Source organism: Vigna umbellata, chromosome 7 (genome assembly GCF_029865625.1).
Source record: "Vigna umbellata cultivar VRB3 chromosome 7, Vumbellata_1.0, whole genome shotgun sequence".
Classification (NCBI taxonomy): domain Eukaryota; kingdom Viridiplantae; phylum Streptophyta; class Magnoliopsida; order Fabales; family Fabaceae; genus Vigna; species Vigna umbellata.
In genome coordinates, this window is record NC_142171.1 from 7400456 (window position 1) to 7406991 (window position 6536).

Below are 6536 nucleotides of genomic sequence, written 5' to 3' on the forward strand. Positions count from 1 at the left end.
TGATTTTCCATTATTCATCTAGTTTCATCATGTCTATGGTGAACTAAACTTTATTTGTTTTTGGGGAATGATGTAACCTTGTGAACTCTCATGTATTTGAATTGATTCTTAATAACACATGCTTTTTCATTAATTGTTAGAGTAATTCATATGTGCTTATTACATGCTTTGTTTAACTCATTCATAGCATGATGTATGAATTGCATGAGTGTTGGGAGGTTCCTTACAATTTAGGTTCTTGTTGAATTCTCTCAAGAGTAATATTTCTCAAGGATGAGGGTATGAGTCTTGGTCATCTTAAAGCTCTTGATCTTCACATTTAATTGCTAGGAATGCTAGGAATTGCATGAACTGGTGATTGAGGACAGACTTATTTCACCGATGGATCGACTTTAAGTAATTTAGTGAGTGATGTTGACATTAATGCATAAAGAAGAATTCTTACATATATGAGAGGGAACTTGGGGAAATCTAACCCGAACAACATATTCATCTCATATTAAACAATATTTGTTTATCACTGTGTTCTTCTGCTATTGATCAAACTGCATTCATATTTAATTTTTTGTCTTTGCATCTGAAACTAATGATCTCGTTTTCTTTAAGTGTTCATTAATCGGGTTATCACACGACTCTGTAGTGTCGAGAGTCCTTTGGGATACGATACATGGTCTTACCATTTTATATTATTTGTGCGATGCGGTACACTTGCCGATCCATCAAACAAGTTTTTGGCGTTGTTGCCAAGGACTCACGGTTTAAACTATTCTATTTGTGTGATTCTTGATTAACTTTGACTTTTCTTGTGTTTTTATTTTTAATTTTAATTTTAATTTTTTGTTTATTTTTGTTTTTGTGCTAACAAAGTTTTCTAGGGTTTTGTGTCTAGTTTATGCAGGATACAATTAGGACTAGGAGCAACAAAAGTTTTGAACCTCTCCGTGAAGGACTTGAGACCAATAGAAGGCCGAGAAGAAGTAGATTATCTAGAGAACCTTCTCTAGAGAGAATTTCATAGGCCTTACAATCTGATCAGGAAAGCATGGACAACAATGGTGGTAGACGTAGTTTGGCAGATTATGCAATAGTTGTTGCCCTCAGCATTTTAACAACATTGCAAGGCCGAGGGTCAATGCGGCAAGTATGCAGATGAAGCCTATGTTGATCCATCTAGTAAAGAGCAACCAATTCAATGGATTGTCAAATAAAAGTCCATATGAGCATCTCACAACCTTTAATGAGATTTGTAATACTGTGAAGCTGAATGGAGTTCCAAATGTTGCTATTAAACTTAGCTTGTTTCCTTTCTCACTAGGAGGCAATGCGAAACTGTGGTTGAACTCTTATCTTGAAAATAGCTTGACTGAGTGGGAAGATGTGGTTGCAAAGTTCTTAAACAAATACTTCCCACAGTCAAAGATCAACAAAGGGAAGCAGGAAATCTCTTCTTTCAAGCAAGGCATGGAGGAGACCTTGGGGCAAGCATGGGATAGATACAAGAGCTTGTTGAGAAAGACACCTACTCATTGTTTGATGAAGCAACGACAGTCATTCTTTTCCTTGGAGGTCTTGGTTCACAAACTAAATTGATGCTTGATGCCTCAGTTGGAGGCAATATCAAATGTAAGACTTTAGAGGAAGCATATGAATTGATTGACAACATGGCTACCAATGACAATGAGATGCACAGTGAAAGAGGAGCTTCATCACAATCTAAGGGAGTTCTACAGTTACAGTCTTATGATGCCTTACTTGCTCAAAATAAGATTATAACTCAACAACTAGAAGTCTTGAAAAAGAAGCTTTCTCAGCCACCAAAGGAGTGTCAGAATGTCTTATAGGTTCAACAACAACTTTGTGAACTATGTGGTGGTGATCATATTAATGGTCAATGTGCTATGTCTGAGAATCTTAATGAAGAAGTTAATTACATGGGCAACCAATTTCGTCCCAATAATTACAACCAAGGGTGGAAATCTCATCCAAGTATGGGACAAAATCAGTTTGGGCAAACAGGTGGACAATTCAATAGACCACCACAGCAGCAATAACAATAACCCTTTCTAGCTGACAGAACTACAAAGCTTGAGGAGACTCTCCACTAGTTCATGCAGGTAACTCTTTCCACCCAGAAAAGCACTGAAGCTGCTATAAGGAATCTAGAGATGCAGGTTGGTCAAATAGCCAAGAAGTTGGAAGAGATACCTATCAATAGTTTTGAGGCTAATACTGAAGTTAACCCCAAGAAAGAATGCAAGGTTATTGTGAGCGTAGAAGATGAGAGGGAGAAATAAAGAGAAAAAGAGAGAAAAGAGAAAGTTGAGTTAAAAGAGAGAGAAGAAAAAGAAGAGAAAAAAAAAGAAGTTGAGAGAAAAGAAAAAGAAAAAATTGAAATAAAAGAGAGAAACGAAAAAGAAGAGAGTGAGAGAGAAAAAGAAAAAATTGAGAAAAATCTTCTTTACCCTAAAGAGTGTTCTAGAAAAAGAAAAAGAGATGCAATTAGGGTGCTTTGAAGAAATTTTCAGAAAATTGGGGATTAAAATTCCTGTGACTGAGGCATTACAACAGAAGGCACAGGGAAATATATAGAGGAGGAAATAATTGAGGTACAGGGAAAGTGCAGTGTGATATTACAGAAGGCACCTCCTCCTAAGGTTAAAGATCCAGGAAGTTTCACTGTTCCTTGCACTATCAGGAGCCATAAAATAGGGAAAGCCCTAATTGATTTGGGGTCCCGTATCAATTTGATGCCCTTATCTGTTCTTGAAAAGATTGGTGGTCTTGAAGTCAAGCCTGCAAGGATGACTCTGTTTATGGCATATGGATCCACTAAAAAGCCCTATGGTGTGGTGGAAGATGTGATGGTTCAAACTGACAACCTCAGATTCCTGGTAGACTTTGTGGTAATGGAGATGGAGGAAGATTTGGAGATCCCTATTATTTTTGGTAGGCCATTCATGAAAACGGCCAAGGTGATCATCAATGTTGATGATGGAACTATAGCACTCAAAAACCAGGTGAGTAGAGGTGATTTTCAATGTCTTCAATGCTGAGCAGCAAATCCAGGTGAAAAAGAATAGTCTCAAAGATGCATGTGAAGATGGACCAGAGATTAGGACTAAAGCTGCAAAGCTAGGCAAGAAAGGTAAAAAGTGTTTCCTGTCACAGGTAAAAGAAGAAGAAAAAGACAGCAAAGGAAAAAGTGTTCATCAAGACCTGGAGAAACATGAAGAATTTATACCAGGCATTCCAGTGAGATTCAACAAAAAGTTGTGGGTTGTGAAAGAACTCAAAATTGATGGACTGATAGAGATTGAATCTCCAATTTCCAGGAGAATCAAAAAGGTGAACAGGAAATTACTAAAGAACTGTTGGTGTAGAGAAGGAAAAGATAACACCAAGATCAAATATGTGACATGAGTCTATTGGGTCAAGCTAGTGATGTTAAAGAAGCGCTTACTGGGAGGCAACCCAGTGTTTTACAAACTTTTATTTTGTTTACTGTTCTTTAGTTTGGATCTTTGAATTTTATTTATGTTTGTTTTGTGTTTGTTTGATTCTAGTGTGCTTAGTCTGTAATAACTGAATATTTGAGGGGTGAAGAGAGAGTAACTTTTTGATTTGAGTGTTGTTGTGAGGGCTAGGGAAAAGAAACTGGAAAATTCTAAGTTGAATCTGAGAACCCAAGACCAGGGATAGCCAAAACAAGCCAAAAAAGATAAGGTAGAAAGCGTCGCTCGACGCTTGAGCGCCCCCTAAGGCGCACCCAAGCGGTGCCACTATAGAATGGGCTTTAAGTTTGGGGCTCAAGCGGGATTTCAGCCCACTTCTTCTTTTCACGCCCTAGGGTTTCGCCCAAGCTTTCTCTCTCAGATTTCCTCCAGTCTAGCCTCCCCAAACACTTCACTTAAGCTCTCTAATCACTTTCCCCCTCATTCCTCCACCAAAAACCCTCTTTCTCACCAATTTTGCACAATTCAATCATTCAAGTTTAGCGTTTTGGTGTGTGTGGCTGCTAAGAGTGCAGATTTCTACCAATTGTTTGAGGTTTGTCCACTAATTTCTTGTCTCCAATCAAGTAAGTCACGCATTCTAGTGTTCTAAAAAGTTTGATTTTTGAAGAATATTGATGAAAAAGTGTGATTTTTGATGATTGGTATTGTCTATGCATGAGTTACCAATGTTTGGACCGATTAAATTATGCTAATTGGGGTTTGGACTGAGTTGAAACTGATTTGGGAAGTGAAATATATAGCAAGAACACGCTTGGTTGCACCGCGCGCCGCTCAACCATTCCCTGAGGGGCGCTCGAGCGATGAGCGGCAATGGCTATTTTTCCTGGTTTATTATGTTCTGGCTGTTTGGTTTTGTGCAGGTAGTGCTGAGGGATCTCTGCTTGGCCCTCAGCCTGAATAAGAGGAGTTGTTGATTTTCTGGACTAATGCTTGATGATTTCTATGTTTGTTTTGTGAATCTTTATGTGCAGGAATGACCTCCTCTTCAGGCAAAAGGATTAAAACCCTTGGTACCAAAGACAAGGGAACTATGAGGAAGGAGAAGGAGCAGTTATACTCAAACAAGTTCAGAACTCCTGCCCATGAGAGATACTTCACAGCTGTGGAAGGAAGGAGATTGCTGATGGAAAGAAAGGTGACCAACATACCATCCTTGGCTCCTCAATTTGAAAGGGAGTTGAATAACAGAGACTAGGGCCACTTGGCAACCTACCCCTCTCCTGCCAATGTTGACATCATCAAAGAGTTTTACACAAATGCAAAAGCATTGGGGGGAGAAGATGAGACGTACTTTAGCTACATAAGGGGTAAGAGGATTGCCTTTGATGCTGACACTATTAAGTACTTTCTTGGTATAGACTGGGACGGGGAGCAATGTCTGTTTGCCACATCAATGCTGGAAGGAGTGGATTATGAGGATGTGGAGCAGACCTTATGTGTGCCTAGAGGGCACTTTCAGAGGAACAGGTCTGGGGCACCCAATCACATCATTAGACCCCATTAGTAGTGTAGAAAGGGCTTTAGACGTCCGTTCTTTTGGCCTTTTGACGTCCAACATTCCCCCGACGTCTTTGTGGGTGACGTTACTCAGACGTTGGGGGTTCACACCGGACGTCTATATAGATGTCCGGTGTGTCAGGTCGGACGTGTATATAGACGTCCGGTGTGTCAGGCCGGACGTGTATATAGACGTTCGGTGTGTCAGGCCGGACGTCCCTACGTGCCCGTCTGACGTCCCCATAGACGTCTGTCTCCTCCCTCCCCCGACGTCTACCTGCCTGATTGTTTTATGGTAGGGGCTGGGGTTGGACGTCCGTTTGTGCTCTGCCAGACGTCTATAGACGTTCGACAGTGCACTAACCGACATCTACTGGGCGTTTTTTTTTAAATTAATTTATTTTTGCAATAAAACCACACCTGAAAAGCAGAAAATTGTTCCAGAACAATTTTGCAATAATATAAATAATCGTTTCATATAAACAAAGTTCTACTTAATGTAAACTATAATCCACTACCAAAACTATCAACATAAAACTTAAACTAAAACTAAGCAATGTTCAACAACAAATAAAACTATTCCTAACTCCATCTTTGAAGAAGATAAGCGGTCCGCCTTATCTGTTTAATTGTGTCGTCTGGAATATGCGATGTACGCTTGAAGCGCTGCAAAATTCAAGAAAGATTCATTATGGTTTCATATATGTTTGAAGATGAATTTTATTTGTAATGTATTCAAGGTATACATCATTACCTCATTCCAGTCATTCTGTAATGACAGCTCGAATGATGATCTTAATCCAACACATCACATAGAAGCCACATTCCCATGAATCTAGCTGCTGGTTACACTAAAATGACAAACTAAATAGTTAAGAATTTAGATCATTCAATAACATAGAAAATGAATTAGAAACTATAAATGCTTACAACCTTTGGATACAAAATTTGAACCAGTTGACCACGAGATTTACCAATAACTCTGTACAGATTGAAAACACAAAGTATAATTAATATGACTATATTTATCATAAAAGTTGAAGGTGAACATCAAATTCAAAGTCATTTTTGTAGAAACACTTACCCTTGAAGCATGGTTCTCAAGTCATTTTTCATCCTCCTGTGCAACGAACAAAACCATATAATTTTACATTGTTTGGGAATGATGACCATCAGCTGCCAGTGCGACCTATCACGAAGGACAAATAATTATTCAACTAATTAAGAAAACTATAATAATGAACTGACCACATATAACAACACCTACCCCTCAATGTATGGCACAAGGTATACGTCTCTTTTTGACTCATCCATCCATATTATTGCAAATTATGAAAATTAATTTTCTCAAACTGTCCAATCGGACAGTTCAAAATTTAACACAAACGATTAAAAGATTAATCGTTTGTGTTAAATTTCAAACGGGAACTAAGTGTCACTCAATGATTTGATACTTATATACTAACATATCACAATTATAATAACACAACTAATACATGCATATTCAAAAGCCAATAACACATG

At 38.5% G+C, this 6536-nt stretch overlaps 1 pseudogene; it reads left to right on the forward strand.

Moving 5' to 3' along the window:
- The first annotated feature begins 4488 nt into the window (after positions 1-4488).
- Positions 4489-5019, forward strand: LOC148195073 (uncharacterized; annotated as a pseudogene).
- Positions 5020-6536: the final 1517 nt, after the last annotated feature.